The 15,850-nt window shown below is 31.2% G+C and overlaps 1 protein-coding gene and 2 non-coding genes across 6 annotated transcripts in view; 1 reads left to right on the top strand and 2 right to left on the bottom strand.

The window, feature by feature from the left end:
- Positions 1 to 3,442: 3,442 nt before the first annotated feature.
- The window catches only part of LOC124363090 (zinc finger protein 706-like), a 36,200-nt gene continuing 23,792 nt past the window's right edge, over positions 3,443 to 15,850 (top strand). For 2 of the 4 annotated variants that reach the window (XM_046818192.1, XM_046818193.1), the window contains exon 1: positions 3,443 to 3,662. The gene's annotated coding sequence lies outside the window, so the exon portion shown is untranslated. The remainder of the gene's footprint in view (positions 3,663 to 15,850) is intronic. The other 2 variants (XM_046818196.1, XM_046818194.1) reach the window with 2 other exon arrangements.
- Positions 7,069 to 7,139, bottom strand: Trnaa-ggc. The gene has a single exon. It is a non-coding gene; the product is annotated as a tRNA-Ala (tRNA).
- Positions 7,322 to 7,392, bottom strand: Trnaa-ggc. Its single transcript has one exon. It is a non-coding gene; the product is annotated as a tRNA-Ala (tRNA).

A 15,850-nucleotide genomic window follows, 5' to 3' on the forward strand; every position in this document is an offset into this window, starting at 1 on the left:
AATTTATCATTGGGCAGGAAGTGAGTTTCAGTGACACATGCAACATCTATATTATGTCTTACTAGGAAATCTGGTAAAAGAGATGTTTTTTTGTCTTTCAAGCCATTGGCATTCCAATTGAGAACAATTAAGTTTTTAAAGAGAGTTGGGGCCTGATTGTTAGTCACGGGCATTTTTTAAAGAAAGAAGCAATAACTGCTGAATAACCTTTTTCAACTGGGGTATGAGTATTTTTACTACATTGCTTATTATTTCGTCAAGACCTGAGATGTTACCTGCTTCCAGAGATTGTGGATCCTCTACGGAGTTTTGCAGTTGAGGAATGTACGACGGATGAGCCACCTCACATAGCTGGGGGAGTTCATATTCAACGGAGATCGAGGTGGAGATGATTTTGGTTGAGTTTTCCCTAGGTTCGTTGAGTTTTCGGGTCGTGTCGTTGTAACTTGTGGACGAGATTCTTGGTCGTTCCCTATGGAGGATTTCTTGCGACCGGTCAATTTCTGCTTGATGCCCTGGTAGTATTTACACCTCCTGTAATTTGAAGTATGTTCCTCGCCGCAGTTTAACACACACTGGTTTGGTTTCTTTTACTGACCGGGCAGTCTGAATAGAGATGGGATCCCGAGCACCGCACACAGCGAGGGTCCAGTTTGCAGAAGTTTTTTGTGTGACCAAAGTCTTTGGCATCTCAGACACTGTGGGATGTTTTTTGACTTCCTTTTAATTTCCACTTTAACTAAGGCGTGAAACAATTGTTCAAGGTTCATAATATCACGACCACTTTCCGAATTCTCCAGCTCTACAAAACAGAGTGGCATTGGACTTTTTTTGTTTTTGTTGAACAATCTTGATACTTTAAATGGTCGGGTAACCCATGTCACATAACTCTTGATTGATTTCTTTCGTCAGTTAGAGAGTAGGGGAACATTACGAATGATCACTTCAAGGTTTTTGTCCTGGGAAGGTTTAAACGTGAAAAACTTTACTTGATTTGTTTCATAAAAGTTAGTTAGTTTTCCTGTAGTCATTTATTTCTGTTAGGTTTATCTTGATCGATTTAGCTTTGATTTCAGTTGTGAAACTTGATATTACATTATACTTAATATCTTTTATTATTTCTTGGTGGTTATTTACGTCACGCAAAAAATATTGGTGGGATCTTAGATCGTGATTTATTTTTCTTTATATCATCAGGAGATCCTTGTTCCATTTCATGTCCTTGTTGTGGAGGAAGGAAGACAGTAGCTATGATCTGCAACATTGGTATGGGTTGGTTCAAGTATCTTGAATCGGTTTTTTTGAATGAATCTCACTCACATCGAGGTAGTACTTCTTAGGAGGTGGAGAAGCATTTGCAGTTTTAGTAATATGTCGCTTTTTTGGATTCACGAAGTCGTTGTTGTTATCGGGAAGAGGAAACAGTTTAGCATTTCATTCATGTCTAACGTCGAACTTTGTCCGAGCTGGAACAATTCATTAGCCTGGCTGGCTGTCATAGCGGTAGGAGTAGGTTTAAAACATTTTAGGTTAAGCCTTTGTTTACAATATTTGAATTGAACATCAAATTTCTTGTGTGAACGAATCTTGTGAATTAATCAAACAAATACAATCTAAACACGGTAAAAAGTTAAAAACAATAATTAAAAACACTTAAATAAAACTTTTGAACAAACAATTCGAAGAAAATAGCGGACTAGAAAACACTAGGTAAAACTGTTTTGTCAGTCAGCTGTATATTCTATATTATTTTAATGCTGTAAATAGGGTAAAACTAAGGACTGATTTGGAGAATTGTTTATGTTGGGTGTGGCTTGTTCAGCGCAGTTTTAAATAGTACTATTTACATAACATATGGTATCATTAACGCAGTTGTTTGTCTGAAAGGGAATTTGAAGGTCTAGTTATTAATAATAAATTTCTGAAGTAGTGGCGAATCTGTTGTTTGTTGTAGAAAAATGGGCTAATCTCCTTTAAAAATATTTCAGGGCTATATTGAACTATATAACTGTGGAGTGATATTAGACGTTAAATCTAATCAAGACTGAACATTCATATAATTTTTAGGTATTCTAGTCGTTATAAAAATATCAAGCACATCGGAAAGTGCTCTATAGTCTGCAGGCTAATAACTGGATTCATCTGTGGATTGGTAGGTCTAGTTATTTGCATTGACCTTTTAAGAAGTTGTCCTATTGACGTTGTTACTCGGGAATCCCACTATTGAGGTTTGTAGTTGTAATTTACTCCTGTTGTAAAATTGTTCCCCAGATTACCGAAGAAATATTGAGATTGTTAGTGTGCTAATCAAATATTGGAGGGCAATGTACTGCTGATAATGTACAAGGGCAATTTGAACTCTCCAGCATAATACTGACAGATTGTAAACAATTGTATTGTAGACAGAGTAGTTCATCATATTTGATAGCGTTTTTATAAGAATTACGCTTCCACCATGAGAAATATTATTGACCTGATAACGACTGCAATAAAGTATAAAGATTAGATTTTTAAAGAAGTTACTGTCTTTTAATGGGTTTCCGGTATCAAAAGTACATCAAATTATATAGATTAAGAAAGAGTCGAATTTCTTTTTTATTGTTTAGAAGAACGTTAGCATTCCACAAGGCTATTATGAAAACAAGTCCACTCTACATTAATTGGGAAAATACTGCTGTTAGAAGGCTCATACCTATTTGTTGTGATGGTCTGAGTAAAATTTGTTCAAATTTTTAGAAAGATTGTTCAATGATTTAATCAAGTGAAGTAAAACCATGATATTATATTTGGTTATTTGGCCTGCCTCCTTTACGGCGTGAAATACAAGGATTAACTGGTCCTAAAATAGGCCTACTAGCTACCGGGCCTAAAGAGTTAGTGGAAGAAACGGTTGTATCATATGGATTAGTAGATAAATCCTTAGCGTTTAGATGAAGCGGAATAAAGTGTTTGCCTGCAACTCCCTAAAAAAATTTCCCTTAAAACATTTGCATCTAGTAGGGTGTTTTTCCCAAACCAGATACACGTGAGAGAGGTTTCCATTGTCTTGTTATATCGCGAAGTTTCATGTGTTTGAGCAAATTCAATAACATGCATTTTAAGTCTATGTATCACTTTGTCATACATTAGTGTAATTCCGGTCTTTATAAACGTGTATATCTATAATTTTGAATATCACTGTATCATAACAAATTAAACCAACAGCTTATAAAAAATAAACGTTATAAAGAGCATAATAATTTGAGGTTTAATAATTTAGGAGATATATATAGTAATTAAATACCCCCTTGAATAAAGCTCACTTGAACAAAGTTGTAATGAGGGAATATTAAGAAATGAGGAATAATAGGCTATCGGCTTAAATTGTGTAGGAAGTGGATGGATCTATCGTTTGATCATAATGGGTTGTAAGCGTACACCTTGTGGACTGGTGGTAGGGATTATGGATTGTGAATTGGTCCGTGACCGTGGTAACTAGTGGACGGTGTTTACTCGTCGGTTGGTGGTGGTTGAGGTGGAGTGTCAACGAGGAGAGAAAAGCAAGCAATACGAGCATTTCACTTGTGCAGGTTGTAAAATTGTGTTACGTATTAAAATTTCCAATTTATTGTTCCTTTATTTCTCAATCGGATAAAGTTACTGTTTACATCAAACCTTGTTAGGTAAGTTGGTTTATTTCTATGAAAAATTATTCATAGGGTCATAATTGTAAGGGTTTGTGTTGACTTTTATGGAAAACATGGCAGAGTGAAACTAGGTTTGAACATGTGTTGTAAGATTTATGCATACGAATATGAATTATAAAAATATATTATTACATAAATTAATTTACAGCTTGTGCAGGTTACTTTGGTTTGTGGAATAACGACCATTGAAAGATTAAACCTAGTGACCCAAAAAAACAAAATTAATTCTTTGGACCTAGGCTATGTTTGGTGCAAGTAACCTAGGCTTAAGGTTACTTTAAAAAAAAAACTGCTGGTCAATTTTCCTAATATGCTGAGCTGTTATTTTGGTTAGTGCAAGTTTTTTAAATAGCCTAGGCTATTTGTGAAAAATATAAATATGCTATTTAACTCTTTTCATCTATGCCATTTTGCAGTAGAATTGCCAGCCCCCTTTAAAGCATGTTTGCAGTGGTTACTGTGTATCTTTTTTATATTTTACTATAGACCACTTTAATTTTTAAGGTTTGTTTGTTTACTAACAATGTTTACTACCCTGTCACATTTAACTAAAATACCAGCAATCTATTTTTATTTTAGCAACAATTTTACGTGTAGGCCTAGCCTAAACAAAAATATATAATTGTTAGTTTAAACTCTAAAACTATAAAATAGCAAAATTTACTTTTGCGAACATTTTTATCTTAACCCTCTAACTGCCCTTAGTAATTTTCTTAAACACCAAGCCGTTTTTCCTAGTCTTGCAAACTATTTTTCTAAATACAGTAAATAATTATTTTTTTACTGCAAACCTAACAGTATTTGGTATCATTTTACTCACAATGAACAGTATAATACATTGATAATAAGTAACTAGGGTAAACATTTTCATTAGAATTTGTTAATTTGAGTGGGGAATTGTTTTTGTTATTTACATGTTAAAAAAGGGGGAAAGTGTATAGTTTTGTATGAGGAGTCTTTTGGTAAATAAATTAGGGTACTTTGGGATTGTACCGACCACACCCAGACATGAATCGTTATTTAACATTTTGCTTCACAAAAACAAAAACTAAACTCTTTATTGAAAAAAACTTAAAAAACTTGTTTTTATTCTTGATCACACTCCGCCACCCAAAATGCGAGTGCCTCCGGCCATCAGCGCGGGCTTCGTCAGCACCTTCGGGGCTACCCCGCGCTGATGTCAACGAAAGAAAAACATCCCTCAAGATAGTACCTATCAGTAAAATATCAAATTCTAGAGGGGCTGATCAGAAATATACATTTTATTGTAATGGAAAGGCAATTATGTACCGTGCAAAAAACTTAAATAATCGTGTGATGCCGCGCGGCCTGCCGTAATTGGGATTCTTGAGAAAGATAAGATAACAGCGACATTAACAATTTATAATCGTTGTAAGTTTGTAATTAAAGAGTTGTTTTTTCGTTCTGTCATGTTTGATTCTACAAATTTATATTTTTGTGTTCTTCATACATGTGTGGTCGGTATAATCCCAAAGTACCTAAATTAGTTTTACTGCAAAAACTGAAAGTAGAACAGGAAGCGTGGTTTTCGTGATCAAAAATACATAAATCTGAAAAAATGTATATAAATTGCTATAGGTTTATAACGAATTTATTTTACGAAATTTTATAGAAATTATACAGTAGTATATAATATATATGAAGTAATACACGCTTATGTCTTGTTTGTTTGTCAAGACTAAGAACTAGCCTACATATAATTAAATTAAAAAGTTATTCACTTTGGTACAGACGTTACATGGTAAAGGTTTTCTTTAACTTTGGTACTACTAGTAACATAATTTATTATAACTACTTATATCCTGTAATAACAAGTAGTACATAGGGACAGAGTAACCTCCTTCTCGCCAACATTGCTTCCTTTTGGATAGTAGAAAACAAAAACCAATCATCATGTTGCCATGTAATTTTAACAAAGTAATTAAAGTCTGTTCTTTCTAATAATGTAGTTTTTTTGGTCCTCGGAAAAACTCTTCCAAAAATAATGGCCTCTGGATAATATCAAGGAATTAAATATGTTTTCCAAGAAAACAGTTTGGTCTAGAATAATTTTTACTATCTTTTTTATTGTAGAATAAACATGATCAATTATGATTATTTTGGGAAATAGGTTCGGGATCACAGAAAACAAGTCAAGAAGCTTTGTTTTTTTGTTGTTGTAAAGTTGGTTTCTTTCTGTTTGATCGACTAACTATTTTAAGGATAAGAACTGCAGGTAGAGATAGCATTTTTGTTGTGATTGATAAGATAAGGAGAGTAAAATTAATACACAGTGATATTTGATAGTGAGTTTTGGGAGTTATTGAAATTAATATTTATATAGCTACACAACAAAATTCAAAATGTGCAGGGGATGTTAAAGATGAGAAATGTACCATAAAAATAAAATAGACTGCAAAATGCCTTTGATATCAACTGAGTGTACATCTGCGATGTAACTATTTTACGGTGTATCATAATAAAGTTTTTGTTGATTCTTTTATATTAGCTTCAACACTCAAACGATAGAATCATTGTGAAGATCAGTTAAAATTACTGAAAAAAGTGACAATGTCTAATTTGGCAGACTACCTTGTTTGGTATTTTTACAGGAGAAAAGATGTTAAACAAAGGCCAATTTGTTATGATGCTTTTATATGGTTTTTGATGTATTTTTACTTCCAAATCCAAATCTAGTGTCTGTTTTCTCCTATCACGTACAGTTTCCATACAGGCTGTCATGGTTATTGTCACACTTTACATGGTTTTCATTGTTATGGGCCAATACGAGAGGTTGTTTTCATCATAACTAATTAACAGTTGGCATCACTGATGAGAGCACCATTTGCTGTTTCATCAGTGAAAGCCAAGATTGTAAACACTAATTTACAAGTCAGTCCAAGAATATTGACAATTGATGCTTGTACAAAGGGAGAATGTACAGTACTACTCCCCCCTCTGCACATTAAAGTAAGTTTAATTAAGTAATTCACCAAATATCTTTCAAAAGTATAATACTGTTTTAATACCATAGCGTACTGACAAGTTCTCAAGAATATCAAGCGAAAGTTAAAGAAGGCATTTTACATAGAATCACAAATTAGAAAACTGATGGAGGACATTGATTTTAAGAAAACAATGACTTCTAAATAGATGAATGCTTGAATATCTATCAAGGAAGATGTAGGGAACAATGGGAAATCACAGGAATCCTGAATACAGACAGACAGTAAAGAAAATTTAAAACAGTTTCATGAAACTGGAGTACAATATGAGTATATATATATATATATATATATATATATATATATATATACATTAAATTTGTGTAAATGGCAATAGCCTTATTTAATTTTAATAAACATTGAATCACAAAAGGTACTAGCTCCGCCGGGACTCGAACCCGGATCTCTCACTTGCCGGGTGAATGTGCTACCATTACACCACAGAGCCCTCACTTTTTACGATTCAATTATATTGTATTTGGCCGTATCTGTCACGTATGCGTTTAAATAACCAAACTAACATATGATCGGAAGACCAAACACCTGTCAAATGACTTTTATTTACATTAAATTTGTGTAAATGGCAATAGCCTTATTTAATTTTAATAAACATTGAATCACAAAAGGTACTAGCTCCGCCGGGACTCGAACCCGGATCTCTCACTTGCCGGGTGAATGTGCTACCATTACACCACAGAGCCCTCACTTTTTACGATTCAATTATATTGTATTTGGCCGTATCTGTCACGTATGCGTTTAAATAACCAAACTAACATATGATCGGAAGACCAAACACCTGTCAAATGACTTTTATTTACATTAAATTTGTGTAAATGGCAATAGCCTTATTTAATTTTAATAAACATTGAATCACAAAAGGTAATGCATTTCCTTCATTTAGACATTGATTTCTATTCCAAAAATCTTGGTGGTTTAAGTGAAGAACATGAAGAAAGATTTCAACAGGATATTAAGGATAATGAAAAGAGGTACCAAGGAAGTTGGAATATGAATATGACAGCTGACTACTGTTACTTGTTGAAGCATTAGTGAAAAAATGCAGAGAGTGCCAGAAAGTTTAAAAATCTTTGTTTCAATCCAAGTTTTTATGGATCAATATGGTTTATAATTCTAAAACTATATATAGACAATTTAATGTTTATATTGGAAGTTACCATTCACTCTTTAGAAAATAATTTTAAAAGACAATATTTCTTTTATTTTAAAAATGTTAGTGTGAAATAAACCTGATATGTTGCAAAACATTCAGCTAAATATTTGGTATTTAATGTTGAAAAACATGTTTTTATATCAAAACATACAATTTTTTTTTGCAGAGCCCCTGTTATTTAATTAATATTTGCTAAGTCACAGAGGAAATAATAATATAATTAGATGGAGGAGAATGATATAAGATGACATTTAAAAATATACCCATATATTAGGTGTACAGCAGAAATATACTTTTACATTTTCAAATAGAATTGTTAGGGAAATAATTGATTTTATAGTTAAGCCACTTCTTTTACTGTATTGAAAATGTTAGATTAAGAATCACTTAAATTAATTTTTTCTATGAAAATGAATTAATTTGTAAAGAACAGCATGGATTTTTTTTAAAGGTCTCAACCCAGTCAAAACCTTTAAAGAAATTGTAGACTAGGTATTGAATAATTTAAAAAATAAATTAACATCATCTGCTATGTTTTACGTAATCTTGCAAAAACAATTAAATGTATTTCACATAGATTACTAATAGTAACAACAGAGGGCATCAAGCATAATGAGCTAGTTTTAATTTCATATTATTTAAGAGAAGGGGAAAATGTGGTTGTAGTAAAAAGAGAAAAATCAGATTTTTAAATTTCTTAGATAGGAGTCTTGCGAGGATCAGTATTGGGACGTAAAGAAATTGGGAAGGAAATTATTATTTATAATTTCCGTCGATGATTTCTCATACAACATGCCTTGCCAAACTGTAAGCCTACTATATGCAGATGACATAATGCTGTTTCACCATAATGTAGTGTTAGATATTCTATTTTTACAACAAAATAATTCAATCAAAGAAGCTCTAGAAAAGTTTAGTTCACATTAATTAATGGTAGGTAATTAATATCAAAACGGAAGAAATACTTTTTCTTTGAATAGTGAAATTGTTCAAAACAGTAAACCTGTTAAATTCCTAGGTATAAATTTACATTGTACATTAAGATGTATTAATAGTTAGTATAATAAACACTCTAGAGTAACTTGTTTAGTGAGAAAATTAAGATCTCGTGTTAATCTACCCATGTTGAACTCAGTCTACTATGTTATTTTAAATTCTCACATTGTGTACGGCATCACACTTTGGGAAAATATGGCTCTGCCCGCAAAGATTTTATATGGCAAAAAGAGATATTAAAATCTGATCACTTTACATGTGAGAAACAATAATTTATTGGAATGAGTATATTTTTGATTGGAGAAAACAAAAAAAAGGAGGAGGCTTGGATTGTTAATTTGAATAGATTTAAGGTAGTAATAATAAGTAACACATTAAAAAATAATGTGTTTCATTCCATACATTACTATTTTAGCCTGTATAGTACACCAAGATTTTATTAGTTTAGTTTTAAATATATCATTTAAAGTTTAATTGTTTATTGTGTTTGTTTAGGTTTTATCGTACTCATTTTGTGTTATGTGCAGTATTTTAAGAAAACTTAATTTAAGTTTAGATTTTATTTTCATCAATTATGTTACTGTGAATAATTATTGACTTTGACAATTAGTATTGTTTATTGTTTAATGACAATAAAACATCTTGAATCGTGAAAATAGGCGAGTAGGAGTTTCAATCTGTTTAATTCATACTGATTATTTATGGTTTAATTTGTATTTTTAAAACTTTTTAAAAGGTGTCTAAGTAAGTAAGCTATATTTATCAGTATCTATGGTTTGACAATTTTATTACAATCTTTGATAGTCAAATGTCAAAAGAAATTTTTATTTATTGTCAATAGCTTTTTTGCCCTAAAAGTACATTGTCTATAGATGATTTATACATGGCAATATGAATGGTAATACAATCAATCAGTAGACTTGATTATGTGGTGTTTATTGATTTAAAGGATATGCACATCTTTATAAATTCTCTTATGTACATATTATTGGGATTGGCTATAATATTTGTCCAGTATACAATATAAAGTGCCCCATAATAGGTAACCAGTATTTCAGAAATCGATTCAGGACATCATAACAAGCATAAAATCAAGAGGAACATGTTTCTAAAAATGTTTTATTTTTCTTGTGTTTGGTACACATATTGTGACAATCCTTAGGTACAATAGAGAATTATGAAAACATAATGTCATTTAAGTTATAGTTTTAAAATACGGTGATCTTTTATTATCAAATTTCATATTATCTGGAGATATTTTCTAATACACAGGACTAATAAAATGTATTATATAATGTAATTATAATAGGATTGACAGAATTAAATTATCTGTTCTAAAGACTCTCATTATTATAATATCTTTCAAATGTTTTTATCCTGCTATTTGAACAGTAGTAATTAGGACACACATGTTTAGTAACAACAATGTTTAGGTAAAAACCTTCTCAAAGACTTTCTAAATTGCCTTATCAGATTTTTACACAAAATTTTACATGTAAGTGTTTCTGTAAAATTATCACCCCCCTAGATGTTAATGAGTTTTTAGAAGGTTTTCTTAAAACCAAAATTCATGTAAAGATAGCAACATGCAATACCTAAACTATACTAGCATTCCAACGTTAGGCCATTCAAGTAGAAAATCTTTGTAGCAAAGAGTCTGCTTTCACAAATTATATGAACAAATTAGCTAACTCCTTCACAAAATGTAATAATATAAATTAATTCCAATTAATATATAGATAAATACTAATGATAACAAAAATGTTCCTCTAAATGAACCAAAATTTATTACCAAATTCTACACTGGACTTAACTAAAGAAACCCTTATAATCAAAACTGTTTTTCATATTCTACAATCATCAACAGAAACCAAAGATATTTTTTCAAAACTAACTAGAGTAATATTTAAAAGACTAACATCTTAAAAATGTGTTTGTCCAAACCAATTTGTTAAAAAACAAAAATCATGGAAAAGAATTTAACGGTTGTAAACCCTATCAAAACCACTTTGTTTGTGGTACGTGCAAAATCTTGTCATATAGCAAATTTTAGCAGTTATCTAACTAATAAAACATATCCAATTAAAGGGACTACTGATTGCAAGTCAAGAAACGTATATATCATAATATATCAACATATGTATTAATTTGTAATTATAATGTAATTTTTGTAATAAACAATAAATATGCAAATGCTCTTACCCCCTTCTATATGTTTCAATATATGTTGAATTTAATTTATAGCATTTTGTACAAATAGTTAGTCAAAAAAATAATGCCAGTATACTTAAACCACTGTGCCACTATAGTAACATAGGCACTTGTAGTGTAGGGTCACAAGAATACAGAGTACACTAATGGTTAAATGGTTGCAGGAAAGGATATGAGGTCTACACGTATTTGTTAGCCATCTAAGGTGCAATGTAGCCACGTTGTAATTTAAAACTACAAAATATTAATTTAAAACTTTTCATCTAAACTGTTAGGAAAATTTAAGCTGAAAATGTTACATGAGTCACTGTGCAGATGCAGAATATAATTCTTCCATACATTTTCTGTTTCTTCTATTAAAAAAACTAATATAAAGTGTTGTCACATCCTTATCGTATGGTACAAGGTATATCCAGAAAGTAAGTGTATTGAATGTTGCAGGTTACAAATATCTTATGTGAACAAAAGAATTACCTAATTACATTAGTACATATGTAAGCTATTTTTTGACATAGTCACCATTTCTCTTAATGCAGGTGGTGAACCGGGGTATTACTTTTTTTTGTGTTCCTTGGAATTAGGTTCCTCCCCCAAACCCAGTGTCCACTTCTCTACTTTCCCCTTCACCTCCTCGTCGGTTGAAAACCTTAATCCTCCTATGTGCACCCTCACGTAAAGAGATAGTAATCTGAAGGGTTAGGTGAGGAGAATGTGTGGAATTGTTCAGGATGTATCATGTAATTGAGTCGAGCCGCGGTTGTGACGTGCGTTCTCACGCGCGGTTGTGACGTGGCGGATTGTCATTCCCATGTCCACGCCTTCGTGATTCTATGCTTGATCCCGTGCCTTGGCCTCATGCAGATCTTCCTTATTGTGTGGTATTCGCTCTGTGGTCGCGTGCAGGCCCATATCGGGCAGTTCCCTCTGGTAGTGAATTGTAAATTTTTTCCAGAATTTTGTCAGTCACAATTGTAGGTCGTCTGCTCCTCTGATCATCATGCACAGACGTACGACCGTAATTAAACTCGTGACACCACTTGTACGATTCATAGCTTTATCACCATATGTAGTTTATACCTCATTTAATCCTCAAATGGAGTTTTTCCCTTCCAAACGAGATAAAGTATTTTGCACTTGGTTGGAGATTGGATTGACATTTTTCATGAATCGAATTGTCACGTTGATAGTTCTCAATATACAGATCTTGAACTGGTCTCATTGCGAAGAGGAGGAATCAGGCTGCACAGCAGTGAAGCGAACTTGTTGATAAACAATTCCTTTGGCGGTGAAGTACACTTACTTTCTGAATATGCCTTGTATATGTTTACCATTACTATTGCTAAGTATGTCATTTACAGTTAAGATGGATAAGATTTAATGTTTCATTTGTTATATCAACCCTCTCTGGCCACTCTGCAGTGAGAGAACGCTTATTTCCATTTTTATGTGTTTAAAAATTGCATCCAAACAGTACTGATATGTGTTATGCATAAGTGTGAATTTTAATAAAATTTATTTTATGTAATATTTTATAAAAATTATTAGGCATACAACATTATATTAAAATGCCAGGCTTTAGAGATTCAAGGTCAGGAGAGGGTTAATAAATTTTGGTGAATATTTAACAGATTATTATTATTGTAGAGAACTATGACAGTAGGCTAGATATGAATTTTTAGTGAAAATTTTAACATGTTTACTGTGGTATGAGTCATTAGTGACTTGTAGTAGACGTTAGTTTAGATTCCTACAGAATTTCACCAAACTTACTCTATTTTGTGGAACATATATTTTTTATTTTTAACAGATTAAATTTGGGGTTAAAGTGACAAGAATTATATTTTTTATAATTATTACAGTAAAGAGTTTTCTCACATATGAGTTACGGTGGCTCATGCCGTAGTGAACGTGTTAAATCCACTCATGTAATCAAAAATGAAGTAAACAATGTATTAAGCAATGAATTTTGGAAAATATTTATGTTTTGCTAGTAAAAACCGTTTTCTTACTGGTTTGTCTACAACTGCCCCAACATGTATTACAAACATATGAAAAAGTTATTGCACAAAGAATATGTCTAGGTATTAAAAGCTGTTGTTTCATTCTTCATAAAGAGTGTGTGTGGATCAAGCATTTGATTTTTTATCAGAAATTTAACATTTACTTTCCAGGTATTTTATTGTGAAGTAAATTGATAGCCTGAAATATTAAATTTCAAATAGTATATAAAAATGACATCATCTTTTAAAATTTTCACAAACAATTTAATAATGAAATTATTTAAAATAAAACACAATTAAATTACATTACATTAATAGTAAAGGATTCTATGAGTAATATTAAAAACAACACTAAATTAATTTTCAATACCTGTCAAATACAGGTCAATTAACTCCGGATCTGGCTGTTGAAATTCCTTATTCCTGTTAACGTCAGACCCTATTCTGATAGATGTGCACATCACCATTCAAACCTTTGTAGAATGTTTCTTATTGAAGTAAAGAATATACTATTATATATTTTTTTTCTTTTTCTGCACATTGTAGGGAACATTTATATGCAGTTGGATCTATTCTGTATTTCAATTTAGGTTTTTTCAGCTTAAGAAAAAAATATTAAAATTTATTTTGCATATCCACAAAAACTTAACATTTTCACGTTAAAAAATGAGTAGACAATTTCAATATGATTATTATTTTTTTAAACTTTTACTATTGTATACCACTTGATGGAAAATTTCACGAACAGTTTGACGTCACTTGACAATAATATTCACAAGTCTATAATAAAATAAAGTAACAAAATACTAGCAAGTAGTCAAAACTAGTTGTTTGGCATCACAGAAATGCTGTTAACCGTGTTTGCTATGAATGTCTCTGGACAATTGAGTTATAATCATAAGCAATTGAGTAATGTTTGAAGGAAATGTTCTTGTTGAGGAAGAAATTCTGAATGTAATGATGTAGCCAAACTTTTTCCAGAACAAATTTTTCCATACAAATAAATACACTAAAATTTTTTAGTGTATTAGTCTTCAGACGCTATACTAAGTGGAAGGTAAAATGGAGTTGAACTTAACTTGTGTCGTAAAAACCGTTAAAGATTAAAAAACTGGTTTATAACAAAAAGTAAAGCAAATGTTATTTTCACTCATAAACACTATGAGAATAACTTATTTGTGAATTGAAGAAAGTAATTTAATGGCCGCTATATTGGGAACAAATTGGCTTACCAACTACCTTACAAACAGCCGAGATATTTATAAAACAAGTTCTTGTACGAAGTTTCAATTTATTTGAGTTTTTATGGGACGGTTATCATTTTCACAAGCTGTGAACTGGGGGTGCTTTTTAGGATCTGTGGTTCATGTTCATTGTTGTTTAAAATTGCCTTTAATTGCTACTATGAGTGTAATTTGAAATATGCTGATTTATTTCAATATATATACAAAACCCATGTAAAAAGGTCTCATGATGATATTAAAATATTTAGAAATCTATAAAATTGAGAGCATTTTTCCAAGTTTTGTTAAATGAATTATTATATGAAAAATCCACTATTTAACAGAATTACCAAATTAGAAACAAATTTGTCTGGGTCAATCCATTTCAAATCACCCAGGTCATGTTGCTCAACATTTTTAATTTGCCTAATTTTTTTATTATGAGTTCCCTATGGGTAGACAATCACAAAACACTATTTGAAAAAATTTTACAAGCCATAGTTTTTTCCTGGCGGCCATTTTTAAAATGGCGGTTTTGCAGATTTTAGTAAAATACGCTGTTTGCGAAAAGTTTAATTGCCAAGCTATTTTTAAAGATATCAGAATAATTATTTTTCTGGTTTTAAATAATTTTTATTGTAAATCCTAAGTAGGTTTAAATAAGGAATATAATGTTTTGAGCATTAAATATAAGTTTATTGTTAACATAATGATTTAAACAAGCCCTTGTTTGCTAACTTGGTACCGCACAAGCGAGAAAAAGGGTAGCGCTTTTAACTGAAATACAATGCTGTATATCTCTAAATGTAGCTAAGTCTCAGTCATAATTTTTTTATGAGATATTTCTATTTGTATAAAGAACATTCTGTAAAATTTTCATTTATTTTCATTCAGTCTCTTTTTAGTTATTAACCCTAGGAAATTGACATTATTAGGCTTTCGGTTATTTTTGAAAAGCTCTAGAAAAAAAGGAGAGCATTCTCAGGGCTAAAACTTTTTCAGTAGTTAGTTATATTAGTTTTCAACGAAGAAATAAAATATTAGTAGTGAGTCTCTTTTCCTTCTTAAACTTTTATGGTCTTAAAAAGTAACAATTGATGATTTTCTTCTGAGATTTCACAGAACAAGTTTGACTGACTTTCTTGCACAAAAGAAACATTATTATAATGCCAAATTGAAGTTCATTTTATGCTGAACACACTGGTTTTTGGATTATTCTGATATCTTTAAAAATAGCTTGGCAATTAAACTTTTCGCAAACAGCGTATTTTACTAAAATCTGCAAAACCGCCATTTTAAAAATGGCCGCCAGGAAAAAACTATGGCTTGTAAAATTTTTTCAAATAGTGTTTTGTGATTGTCTACCCAAAGGGAACTCATAATAAAAAAATTAGGCAAATTAAAAATGTTTAGCAACAAATTTTATTTTTATTGGGTGATTTCAAATGGATTGACCCGTCTTGAAAGTGAAATTTACTTAATTCTGAGTAATTTGTTTAAGCCATGGTGACAACAAGAGTTGAGATGTATGTATAATAGTTAAAAATGAAAAATATAT

Source organism: Homalodisca vitripennis, chromosome 5 (assembly GCF_021130785.1).
Source record: "Homalodisca vitripennis isolate AUS2020 chromosome 5, UT_GWSS_2.1, whole genome shotgun sequence".
NCBI classification, from domain to species: domain Eukaryota; kingdom Metazoa; phylum Arthropoda; class Insecta; order Hemiptera; family Cicadellidae; genus Homalodisca; species Homalodisca vitripennis.